Source organism: Monodon monoceros, unplaced genomic scaffold (genome assembly GCF_005190385.1).
Source record: "Monodon monoceros isolate NGI ecotype Baffin Bay Population unplaced genomic scaffold, NGI_Narwhal_1 Super_Scaffold_1, whole genome shotgun sequence".
Lineage (NCBI taxonomy): Eukaryota > Metazoa > Chordata > Mammalia > Artiodactyla > Monodontidae > Monodon > Monodon monoceros.
Genome location: NW_021703765.1, coordinates 36,521,601 through 36,534,799, shown reverse-complemented (window position 1 = coordinate 36,534,799; position 13,199 = coordinate 36,521,601). Strand labels below are relative to the sequence as shown.

The 13,199-nt window shown below is 34.9% G+C and overlaps 1 protein-coding gene across 3 annotated transcripts in view; it reads left to right on the top strand.

Annotated features, from left to right (window-relative positions):
- Positions 1 to 13,199, top strand: part of KIAA1328 (KIAA1328 ortholog) — a 368,530-nt gene that overhangs the window by 209,511 nt on the left and 145,820 nt on the right. The gene's annotated exons all lie outside the window — the stretch shown is intronic.

Genomic DNA, 13,199 nt, shown 5'->3' with positions numbered 1-13,199 from the left:
TTACTTTGATGCTTTGATGAACTGAACCCTTTATCATTATGAAATGTCTGCATTTTCCTTGGCAGTTTTATTGTTTTGATGTCTACTTTGTCTGAAATTAACAACCATTCCAACTTTTTTTGACTAATGTTTGAATGGTACATTCTTTTCTATTCAATTTACTTTTAATCTGTCCTCACCTTTATATTTTGTATGAGTTTCTTGTAGATAGCATATAATTCAGTCTTGCTTTTTTATGCAGTCTGAGAATCTTGTCCTTTGATTTGGGGCATTAAGTTCATTTACATTAGTGGTAATCATTGATATGTTTGTATTTCAATCTGCCATGTTGCTTTTTAATTTCTCTCTGTCCCATCTGTACTTTTTCTTTTTGTTCTCTTCTTTTAGGTTAATTGATTATGTTTTAGGATTTCCTATTGACATATTAGCTATGCTTCTATGTTTTGTTTTTTAGTGGTTCTAAGTTTTGTAATGTTAACCTTTAACTTACTACATTCAACTTTCAAATACTATCATTCCATGTTATATAGAATATATGAACCTTATATCAATATGCTTTTGTCCTTGGTGCTATTGTTGTGAAACATTTTGCTTCTACATATATTTAAAATATCGATACATTGTTATTATTACTGCATTAAACAATCTTTTAAAGAGATCAATTAATGAGAACGAAAAGCCTTTTATATTAGCTGCTTGGTGATCATTTGTAACTAACTTACTATTTGTAACATTTTATTTTTCTTTTACCAGGTCCAGGTTTCTATCTGGTGTCATTTGCCTGTGCGTGAAAAACTTCTTTGACATTTAATGCAGTGCAGATTTGCTGTCAATGAATTATCGTAGCTTTTGTTTTTCTGAGGGAAAAAAATCATTCTTCTTTATTTCTGAAGGATATTTTCATTGAATATAGAATTCTAGGTTGATAGTTTTGTTAGCTCTTTAAAGATATCATGCCTTTGTCTTTTGGCATGCATAATTTCTAGTAAGAAGTCTGCCATCGTTCTTTATGTTCTATATGTAATGTTTCCTTTTTCTGTGGTTACTACTGAGATTTTTTTTCTTATCACTAGTTTTCAGTTATTTTATTAGGATGTGAATTGATGTGGTTTTCTTTATATTTTTCCCACACAGGCTTTATTGAGCTTCTTTAACAAATTTGAAAAATTTTAGGCTTTTATCCCTTCAAGTATATTTTCTGTTGTACCCCCATTGTTTTCTTCTGGCACTTTAGTATGTGTGAGTATGTACACATGTATGTATACATATATGCATGTATATATATAGAAACACAAATATTCATACATAAAAACATTAGATTGTTTCATATTTTATAAATGTTACCAATATTCTATTTCTTTCTCCCCTCCCCTCCCCTTTCTCTTTCACTGACTCATCTTTTTTTTCCTCTCTGCTTCATTTTGGATAATTTGTCATTCTGTATCTTCATGATCACTGATCATTTCTTCTGCAGGTATCTAATGTACTGTTCATCTCATAAAGTGAAATTTTCATTTAACACGTTATATTTCTCTTTCCCAGAAATTCCATGTTTAAAAAAATATTTCTTACATTTCTCTCCTTATCATATTTTCCATGATATCTTTGAAAATATTTGTAGTAGCTCATTTTAGGTCTTTTTAAAATAATTCCATCATTTCTGTTATTTTTCAACCTCTATTGATTGATTTTCTTCTGGTTATGGGTCACATTTTTGTTTCTTCATTTGTCTAGTAATTGAATGTCATACATTATGAATTTTCTGTTGTTCAGTGCTGAATTTGGTTGTGTTCCTCTACAAAGTGTTGAGGTTTGTTCTGGACAGCAGTAAGTTTGCTTTAAGATTAGTTTGATCAATTCAAGGCCTTTATTTAAGCAGTTTTGGAGTAATTCTAGTTTAGCCTTTACTCCAGGGTTAATTTAGCCACACACCTAAGATGTGGCCCTTTTGTGATCTGTCTTGAATGCTGCTGTATTCATTGACACCTCTCCACTCTGACTGGTATGAATTCCCCATCGCTTGAGTTTTGTGAATTGTTCTTTTTGCAGCTTCCCCGTAATTGTTCTTTCCCTGGAGTTCCTCATGAGTTTTCATCCTGCACATGCACAGATTGGTATTCAGCCAGAGACTCAAGCAGACCCTTATGCTCCCTTCCCTTGGATACTTAGTCCCTCATATACTAGCCATTTCTGCTTCCCCCAACTCTAATCTCTGATTCCTCAACTCAGTGAGATTGCTCGGCTCCATTTGTGTTCCTCCTTCTCTGTGCTGCAATTTAGAAGTTCCCTTCAGGCAGAAAACATAGGCTATTGTTGAATTCACTGAATTTTATTCTTTTCTCTCAGACAACACAATCTCTGCTACCTGTTTCCTACTCTTGAGATAGGTTTTTCTTCTTTTCTTGAGATCAGTTTTTCTTGTTTCAGTTTGGAGGTTAATTTCTGACCTACTCAGGACTGGAAGCAAAAATCTGTCACTTTCATTTTTAGTGAATATTTTTGCTAGGTAATAGAATTATTTTAACTTTAAAAGTCATTTGTAAGTTTTAGTATTGTCTCCTTGAAGTTTGTGAAGTGCCTGCTTTTCTGTTGGCTTTTGAGAATTTTTTATTTGTCCTTGATTTTTACCAATTTTACTATGATGTGCTCTGTGGTGGATCTTGGCTTCCTCTGTATTTATCCTCCTTTGGATTCACGCTACTTCCCTTTTTTTTTTTTTTTTTTTTTTGCGGTACACGGGCCTCTCGCTGTTGTGGCCTCTCCAGTTGCGGAGCACAGGCTCCAGACGCGCAGGCTCAGTGGCCATGGCTCACGGGCCTAGCCGCTCTGCGGCATGTGGGATCTTCCCGGACCGGGGCACGAACCCGTGTCCCCTGCATCGGCAGGCGGACTCTCAACCACTGAGCCACCAGGGAAGCCCCACACTACTTCTTAAATTTGTGGCTTGATAACAGTTTTGAAAACTTGTCTGCGTTATCTCTTCAAATATTACTTCCTCCTCATTCTGTCTTTTTCCTTTCTTCTAGTATTATAATTACATTTATTTTAGGCTCTTTTCATCATGTTTCACACATTCTTTTATATCTCTCCATCCTTTTATGTCCATCTCTTCATGTTAGTCTAGATATTATCTTTGGACTTTTATTCCAGTTTACTAATTGTCTCCTCAGATATATCTAATCTGCTGATAAGTTTTTAATTGTATTTTCAGTCCTAAAATTTTCATTTGATTTTTTCTAGTTTCCAGTTCTCTGCAATATCTTCATCATATTGTTTAATTTCTTAATCACATAAATCACAATATTTTAAAGTCCATTTTTGATAATGTCAATATGTAAACCTCTTGTGGCTCTATTCCTATTGACTTTTTTTTCTCTTGTAAGTCTGTTATTTTTATCTTTTTGTATGCTTCATTATTTTTTATTGAATGTTAGACATTGTCTGTGGAAAAATTAGATATAATATGAGTTTCTGTTTGATGTTATCTTTCTCCAGAGAGAATTTGCTGCTGCTTCTTGCAGGCATTTAGCATGGTTCAAATAACCTTAACCCAGTCTTAGACTGAGTGGATTTGAAGTCCAATTGTAGTATGGGCTTTTTATTACATTCTTATTACTAGCTTTTTAGGGGTCTCAATTGAGAGTCTGGGGTTTTTGACAGGACCTCTTTCTTGGAAGGCTCTGAAGTCTAAATTGTGTTTCTACCCCTGTGACACTGCTTAAAGCTCTTCTCAGCTTCTCAGCCAGCACTTCCTTCTGTCTTGAACAGAAGAGTGGAAATTAATGTAAAGCTAACTTTTCTTGTTTACCTTTTTTTTGGGGGGAGGGGTTATCTTGCTGAGCAATTGTCTTTTTTTTTTTTTTTCTTTCCTTCTTGTTTACCTTTGATCTGGGATCTTGGCCCCTTCATGTCCTCACTACCTTGGTAACACTTCAATGCCTTCAAACAGATTTTTAAATATATAATATATTTTGTTCTCATAGTTATTCATGAAGGGAGGATTAAAACAAACTAATCTACAGTGTATTCTGTCCAACCCTTTTGAGAATTTGGAGGTACTGGATCCTGATGGAGTTCTATAGGGTACTTAATCAACAAATTGTAGAAAGGTTGTTGGTAACTTCCTCCTGCTATAGTTCCTTTTTGTGCCTTGGCTAGGCACCTACTCTCTACCGAGTCCCCTTACTCTCTATAAAGATCACTCAATATAATATGTAGATCTAAACACTTTAATTTTAATTATACTAGTTTGTTTAATGTTTTGGTCTGTGATAGGTCTTCCTTTCCTTTTTTGTCTTTTACTGTCTCCCATTTATATTTCATGTCTCGATTCCTTTAAGTACTGAGTAGATTATCTTGCCTTTTGTTATTTCGTTTGCTTCCAACTGCCCACCACAGATGGCTTATTGGCCATCTTCTGTATTAGGTGGGCATAAACGATTTAAAGTGAAACTTCTTTAACATGGCAGTTACACCATTTGTACTCTGCCACCTCTCTGACATTTTGGCTTCATTCCTTCTGCCTCACCCTGTCCACCATGCCCTGGACTACTCAGAGTTCACCATACATATTTATTTTCATAATCTCTGGTTTTCTACTCATATTCTCCCCACTGCCTGAAATGTCCTACCCTACATACACTATACACCTTCACATATGCCTTTATCATTAATAAACTCCAATCTGTCTTCCATAATTTAGTCTAAATGTCCCCTCTATTATGAAAATGCCCCAACTTCCCCTCCCCCCACTAAAGGCAAAGGTCGCATCACTAATGGTCCTCAGCTCTTTGCAATAACACTCTTATCACATAAAATGTTTTCCTCCTTAGCCAAAATTTGAGAGCCATGAATGTTGGGATTCTCATCAAACTTTGTATTCCCGGCAGCTAGGACAGTATCTCACGGACACTTCCAGATGCCCGTCCTCCTCACTGACCCCAAGGTGGCAGCCTATACCTTTGGGTAAAATTATAGAGCAGGAGGAGGATAATAATACCAAATGTGTTTATCCATAGTATTTTGTTTATATATACTCTTCCCTTCTATTGTTAAACAAATATGCAAGATTTGACTTTTAGCTGCAAAAGTTTTGCTTATGTACGTATTATTGTTTATTATGTATATTGCTTAATAATGTATTATTTTAAGTATTTTTTTAAATAGTTCTAGAACTGTATTTGTTTGGGAGTATCTTTTACAAATTGGAGGACACGCTTAACTGAAAAAGGATTGGGGGAAAACACAATTAAAATTTACATTTTTGAAAGCCCTGCTTGTCCAAAATTTTCATAAATCTTCCTTCTGAACTTAATGTTGTCTCTCTCAAAATATGTCAGCCTTGTTTATGATATGAAAGTCAATTATGTCATGACATATTTTTTTAATAACTCAAAGTAGGAATCCTGAGGCAGTTAGTTGCCTTTTATTCTCAGGTGTGTCTTACAACCAGTCTGCCTATCCCTAATCTAGGTTGATATAGCACACATTTTGTGGTCTTTCAACATAGTTTCTTGTTTTAAAACCATTTCATCGAACATTTTAGAAAGTAATATAATGATGTGCTTTAAGTTTAGATTCTTATCTCAAAAGTAAAAAGTGCTCTTGTAATTTACTGTTTCATAGATCCAAACCAAGTAAGGCGTTGAGATTCCTATGTTTATTGACCCTGTGTAATATAGAGATATAGTTGGAATTTTTCCTGCATTTATAGAATTTTTATTAACTTTTAAAGACTTATTGGAAAAAAGTACTTATAGAAGAAGTAAGTGGCTCCTGCAAAAAGTACAATATATTTTATAATAAGTAAAACTAAGTTATCAAATTCCTTAGGATACAAATTAGGTCATTTAGCTGTTGCTGCTCCTGCTTCCTACTTACTGGTTCATTCCACAAATATTTATTACTTTAAGTATCTTTTATTTATAAAGACCAGTGTCATTGAAATATGAAATTGAGAGTAACATTGCCCCTCTCCTCAAGTTCCGTACAACGTGTACTGGAGAGGGGCCAAACTGTATGCAAAAAAAAAATTATTGAGCACCTATTATCTCTTATTGAGATACAGCAATGAATGAAAGTGATGGTATCTTTTGAGGTCACTGCCCTCAAAGGTTTCACAATTTCCACAAGGAGAAATGTACATTCTTACACATCACAAAGAAAGTTAAAGATGTGAAAACAGCTAACTGTGATAGAGCAGGATGAAATAAATATGACAATAAAGGGCTGAACAGAGTTGTCCTTGGGTGCCTTCTGGGGAAGGCACAGCTTATCTGAGCTTGGGAAGTGAGGGAACTACAGTGGGAGGCAGTGGTACTAAGCCAGCCTTAAAACAAGAGTAGACTTTCAAAGCATAGAAAAAGGAGTTAGGGCATTTGAGTACTAGGAAATTGCATCACTCATTTTATCTTTTATTAGTTTCTAAATGAAATCTTTTCTCTTGGTTTTTTACAGTAAACTAAAATAGCTAGTAAAAAATGTTCTAAATTTTTAAAAGTCGGGATTTGGTACTATATAATTAAAGGACTAAGAATTCTAAAAAATCTTGAGCTGCCAGGGAGAGCTTGCCCTTTAAGGGTGACCACCTCTTTGGTTTGGTAGTTTTTTGTTCATTCAGAAATGCTTCTCATTAGGTTTCTTCAACATTTCTGGTCTGCAGCCATTTATATGGGGAAAAAATGAATATGGAAGACACTAATCTTTAGTAAAAGGGCTGTGATTCACTCTGGGACATCTTGATATAATAAAGAGCCTGGTTTTACCTTCCTCCTATTTCCTGCAAGTAGGCTATAGGTTATATTTCTTGGTATTTTGTAAATGCTCTTTTTCAAGAGAGTTTATTTTTATTTTCTAGTCTCAAAAATATAACACAAATACTTTTTCCCCTCATCCAACAACATAAATGCATTCTGATTTCCCCTTCAGGGACAGTTGGTCACATTCAAATAGTGTTAACTTTATGTTTTCTAGAAGGTGTATTAAGAATACTTTGTTAAAGCTTTCCTTCATTTGACACAAACTAATCTTGTTTGCTTCCTTTAAGAAGAAAAACTGCATTGAAACATCTTGCCTACATGCAGTTTTTGTTTCCATCCTTGAGCCTGGCTGTTACTAGAGGGATATATGAGAGGACAGTGAGCCCCAGGATACTCTGTCCAAACGTAACGCCAAGGGAGTGGCAGGGGAAAACTGGTGTTAGCTCTTTTGGATCATTTTCTTGTGCTGCATCCCTAACTGAATCCAAGTACCCTTGGCTTTATTATTCAATATGTCTTGTTTTCATTTTGTACCTGTGAAGATTGTCCTCACCACTTCTAATTTGTCTTTGTCTCGTTTTCTCTATAAAAATTATTTTAGCTTCTTTCTGATCTTCATTAAATAATTAAAGCTAGCCTTGGGTATCTGTTTCCTTTTGTAGATTTAGGAAACCATGTATAAAACTCCTTTTTTTTTCTTTTAGCAATTATGATCATATACGTGGAAGTGATTTGAATCAGTACTACTGTTATGTATTTCTATGGTGAATGATTGTCCCATCCCATCAAAATATTTAAATCCCATCAAATATTTAGGACTCTCCTCACAATTGTATTTTTGTCTTACTCAATCTTCATTTGTGTCTCTCTCAGATTTAGTGACCAGATAGATAAATTAAGATGCTGATTTAAGTTCTTGAGCATGTGAGTCATATAAGGCAGTAATGTTAAAACACAGAATTTGCTAGGGGAAATAGAACCAAGGGGCATTCAGTAATTTTTTAGTATGTCTGTTAGTTGATAGGTGAACATTTACTGATTAGTATAATTTCTCATCTATCCTTTTCTTTTCTCTCATTTCCTTGGGGTACAACAACCCAATCCCAGGGTTTTTCAGCACTTAAGGATAGCATAAACTATAGAGCTTATCAAACCCAACCATTTTACTAACATCTAAATTGCCTCTAAGAGATGTAAAATGACTTGCCCAAAATAATAGAATTCCTAAGTGGCTGTACTGGAATTCTAATCAAGGTATTTTGACCTTAAGTATACTGTCAATTATTCTGTGCTCTGTATTCACTTTTATAGCAAATCAACACATTCCAGCTTTCAGGAAATGTAGTAATGATTAGAGAATATGAGGTTTAGCCTTTTCTGAGTCTGGTAATTACTGTTAAAAATTTTGGCAGGCCTACAGTGTATGTATCTTAAGAGTCGGTACCGCATTTGGTATCTGTTGCTAATATTCTGTCTTTTGTACAATCTTGTGTGCCTATACTTTTTAAATCTCATAATTATTGGCTTCAGTGCCTTTTAGATTGAATAATCCTAGATTGTGCCACAGTCCCTGGGAAACAGAAAAAGTTATTAGAGCCTTGCAAATGTGTTTGACTGCTGCATTCTGTTACTTCCGTTGATGGCCTACAGCTTTAGCGATTGTGCAGTGGAGAAGCTTAAACCTCGAGGGCCCATTAGATTTAACTTGTTTGCTGCGTTGATATCTATATGTTAAATGACAAGAGAGTTCAGGTTATTGAATAATTTAAAATTCAGCTCTAATTGGTGTCATATGACCTGGAAAAGGCCATGGATGATGCCAGGAGCATGCTGTGAATTTCTTATAAATAATTCATAAATTAGATGATTCATTTGCCTGGATGTCTTGCTAAATGCCAGAGTTTGTAAGTTATAACTGATGATATAACACCTGTAAGTATTTAGTTTATAACACTAGAAGGTAATCTACCTTGATGATCTAGCAAAATCTGCCAGTATAGGAGAGTTAATTGCACTGGGGAGAATGAACATTTATTTGGGATGAGACTTTGGCAAACCATACAGTGCAGCTGTTGCATTACGTAGCTTCTGTCAGCTTGACAACTGGTTCATGTAAGCTTCACTAAAAATGCAGCTTGTCATTCTGTGCCTTATTTTATATTAACTCCAAATGTTCTGGGTAATACAATGACCTGCCCCACACACAGTAGTTTAGGTTTAGAAATATTTATCTAGCTCTTGAATTCCTGACTTCATCATAAAATAAAGAGGATACGGGGAAATTCTGAAGTTACAAAATTGAGATTTTTCTTCTTATAAGGCTGTCCGTGGGAATATGAGGATTGTTAATAGGGTGCTTGCCAGGATCGTAAATTATTATTTACAATTAGAGAAATGAATACCAATAAGATCTGTTGGTGCTATTGACTAATCCTGTAGTTAACAACTCATAAATGCATTGTAAGTAATCTCTTCCTAATTATATAAATAACAACCTGTTGCAGGAAATAATTACTGCAGTTTAGTTTGGCTCTCTCCTTACGGCTCATAGCAGAGATTGGCCAGGGCTGCAAAAATGATTTGCAGAAATTTATAAAACATCACTGTTTACTTGTTGATGGTATTTCACGAAACAATACTGCAGTTATTTTTTATTACGTGAGAACACCAGAAAGCCCTAGATTACCATAGGAATGTGTATGTTCATATATGTACCTACACACCTGTGTGTGCTTCCATGCATGCATACAAGATCATATCATAAATGTTTATAAAATAGACATCCTTTATTTTCTATGAAGTCTTTTAAAAATATCTGTCATATTTTAAAAGAGTATCTTAAAGATTCTGAAAACCTTCCAACTCAGAAATTTACTTTCAGTATCAGAAAATTCTTCTTTGTGTCCAAGATAAGTCTTTCACACTTTTTTTTAAACCTTATACTTTTCTCATTGGTGTTTTTTTATCTAGTCATTGGCCTGTGTCTACCCAAATTAAGAGATATTATGCTTCTACTCTGTCATAAGCCAAGTATTGCCTGCATTTTCTCCTCGTCTTTCTTTTGTACAGTAAATCCCACAGCATACCCTGTCAAAGATTTTATGGCTTCATTTCTGCCACATCTAGAGTCTAAAGATGTAGCCAAGGTTATGGTACCTTTTATATAAGACAAATCCTAATATGCTACCATTTTGAACTTAACATTTTTATCTGTTGTTTTCCATAGATCATTTTCTATCTAAACTTTTAACTTATACAATGTGTTTGACTTGCCCAGGTATATTCTTCCACATGCTTTATGTTTATTTCTAATTAAGCACTCATTCCAACTCATTGTCATCACACAGAAAACATGTAAATAGATAGCACATCACAAGTCATATTGTTCAGTTTGCTTATTGAGTTTTGACCATATCTTAGGATATTCATAGACTCCTTTAAATGGAAGAGCATGCAACGTAATTATCAAGTTCACTTGGCAAACTGTGGGATGCTAAATCTAGCTAACTGTATTGTTTTGTACAACTCATGAGCTAAGAATGGTTTTAGCTTTTTAGATGGTTGGGAAAAAAAGAATATTTCATGAAATAGGAAAATTACATGAAATTTAAATTTCAGTGTGTCTACAAATAAGGTTTTCCTAAAATAGTTATTCATTTATGTATTATCTCTTTCTTTCACACTACAAAAGCATAACTGAGTAGTTATGACAAAGTCTGTATGGACTGCAAAGTTTAAAATGTTTATTGTCAGACCCTTTACAGAATAAATTTGCTGACCCCTGCTATAAAGCTATGAAAATACAGCCACATGCAGCACCATGTATGAACTTCACAAATATAACTTTGGGTGAAAGAAGTTAAACACAAAAGAATGTATATCATATGATTTCATTTATACTTTAAAAATAAGCAGGTAAAACTGAACTCTAGTATGGATATTTAAGCAGAGAAGTATTAAAGCAAAGAAGTGATTCCCATTAAAGTCAAGGTAGTCATTCCCTTTGGCAAGAGAGGTAGAGAGTGGTGATTGCTCAGGGCCATCAGGGTCCTCTGAGTACAGAAGACAAGGGTCGTCTTCTGTATCTTGGATGGGAGTTACATTGGGCATTGCCTTGCTCATAACTGTTTTGTGTACTTTTCTATGTTTAATGCATTTCATATTAAAGAATTTTTTTAAAAAGATCTACAGCAGGAAGCAATGGAAGATTATGGATTTGGAGTGAGGCATAGTCCCATGTCTCACATATTATATTGATGTGACCTTGGAAAAGTTGTGTTGATTCCTTGAACTTCATTTTCTCATCTGTAAAATGCTAATTATAATAACTACCTTACAGAATTGTTGTTAAGAATAATAGGTTGAATATGTAAAACATTTAGCACAGTATATGGTAAACTCTGAGTTGAGAGCAGCCAAAGTGACAGGGTGTTCTGGGAGCATGTTCTGCATTCAGTGGTCAATGAAGGTGACCATTTAGAGCCAAGTTATCTCATCAGAAACAATTTGCATGACATTGTCTTCCCTGACCTTCATTTTTCATTTCTCATCTTCACTCCTTTAAAAATTATTTTGAATTATTTAAATATATTAGTTTCAACAAGAACTTCATAAAAGAAGATATCCAAATGACCATCAGGCATATGTTCATTAATATCATTACATATCAGGGAAATGGAAAATAAAACCACAGTGTTATTTAACTATACAGGCACCAGATTGTCTAAAAATGAAACACACTAGGGAGTGTTGCTGTGAATGTGAAGCAACTGGGACTCTCTTAATTTGCGGATGGGGGTGTGAAACAGAATAACCACTTTGGAAAGCTTATTGGCTGTTTCTAATAAAGTCAAATATGCCTACCCTGTGCCCAAGAGAAAAAAATGTGTATGTCTAAAAAAAAGGCTTGTATGAGAATATTCATAGCAGCTTTATATATAATAGCCCTAAACTGGAAACAACCTAATCCAATAAAAGGATAAACAAATTTTGCTTTATTCATACAATGAAGTACCATGCAGCAGTAAAAAAGAATAAACTATTGATATACACAACAACATAGAAGATACTCAAAAATTATGTTGAGCTTAAGAAACCAGGTACAAAAGGGTAGCATACTGTATGATTCCATTTATATGAAGTTCAACATAGGCAAAACTAATCTATGATCATAAGAATCAGAATAATGGTTACTCCTGGGAGTGTGAGGATGTGATATTGACTAGAAAGGACACAAAGGAACTTTCTGGGGTAATGGAATTGTTCTATAACTTGATCTGGGTGATGATTACTTGGGTAAATGCAAGTATAAAAATTCATCAAGCTGTATACTTAAGGTATGTGCATTTTATTATGTATAAGTTATGCCTCCGTTTAAAAAAATATCTAATGGTTTCTAAGTTAGTGTTATATATCTGAAAAATTCATGTCAAACCCATATACCAGAGACAGCAGTTTGGGATTTGTTGTTAGTTTAAGTCTTAGTTAAGAGAAGTTATATTTGTAAATATCATATAGAAAGCATGGAGCAGCCCCAGAAAGAAAAATACATCAGTTTCATTTAGGCCCACTGTGACTTCCGTGTGTGCCCCAAGGGAAATTAAGCCCCATCCAAAGCACTTTATATGAATTATCTCATCTAATCATCACAACAACCTTAAGGGGCAGTGCAAGATGTTAGTGTTAAGACTGACATCCTTTATATGAAGGAGAAAGATGAAGAACCTCTCTATTATCTCAAGCAATTCAACTCTGGCCCAACTACAAACCTCACTGTAGCAAAATGAAGATCGATAACTGAACTCATTCTCCTTGAAGACAGTTCAGAGATAATCTGTTGTAACTGAATATGCCCCTTGGTGATCTCACCCCACCCCACTCCCCCCGCACACATACACCACAATGTTCTCCTTGAAAGAAGTTGGGTAAATATAAGGTTTGTGTTTCCTTTTTGTAAATTAGTACCCTTATAAATTAGCACCCTTGATAACTGCTCATCTGTCTCACCACCACGTTCAGTTTTGATGTAGCTGCTATTTTTAATCCCTGGTTTTCTGTTGAGGAACCTGAGGCTCAGGCAAGTTGGATAATATGTTATATTAGTTTTTTTATTGCTGTGTAACAAATTACTACAAACTTAGCAGCTTAAAACGACACACATTTACTATCTCACAGTGTCTGTGGTTCAAGAGTCTGGCACAGCTTAGTTGGGTCCTATGCTCAGGGTCTTAGAAGGCTGCAATCAAATGCCAGCTGGGCTACATTCAGTGGGTTGTTGGCAGGATTTATTTCCTTGCATATGTATGGTAGGTGCCTCATTTTCTTGCTCACTGTTGTCTGGAAACTGCCTTCTCCTCCAGAGGTCATTGCCACATGAGCCCCTCCATAAGCCATCCCACCCTATGTATAATAGTTTGCCTCTGCTAATCCCAAACTCCCATT